Genomic DNA, 575 nt, shown 5'->3' on the forward strand with positions numbered 1-575 from the left:
TTACAAAGAAGCTAATTTGGTTTTTTAATGATCTTTTGATACACAGTAATTAAATAAATCTGCAAGGCCCCACTGCACATCTTAGTTCGTTTTCATTGAATGGCATTAAAGGAATATTCCAAGCTATTTGTCCTAGTTAATAAAACACTGACCCAAACACACCTCGGGATGAAAGCATTTACTTAACTTACAGGTTACCGTTCTTCACTGAGGGAAGGCAGAGCAGAACTGAAACACAGAACACGGAGGACTGCCGCTCTCCAGAGCATCAGACCGCCCCGCCTGGCTGGTTTGGTCCAGCACCCAGGGATGAAGTGGGCTGTGTCCTCCTACATTAGTTAGCAATGAAGATAATGCCCCAAAGGCATGACTACAGCCCAATCCAACTCTGATGGCCAATGGAGGCCGTTCCTCAGTTGAGATCCCCTCTTCCCAGGTGAATTCGCATCAAGTAGATAAAAATTATGCCAGTATCACAGGCAACCACACACAGACTGAGGAAGGCTGTACCACAGACAACCACACACAGACTGAGGAAGGCTGTACCACAGGCGACCACACACAGACTGAGGAAG

Source organism: Microtus ochrogaster, chromosome 24 (genome assembly GCF_000317375.1).
Source record: "Microtus ochrogaster isolate Prairie Vole_2 chromosome 24, MicOch1.0, whole genome shotgun sequence".
NCBI lineage: Eukaryota > Metazoa > Chordata > Mammalia > Rodentia > Cricetidae > Microtus > Microtus ochrogaster.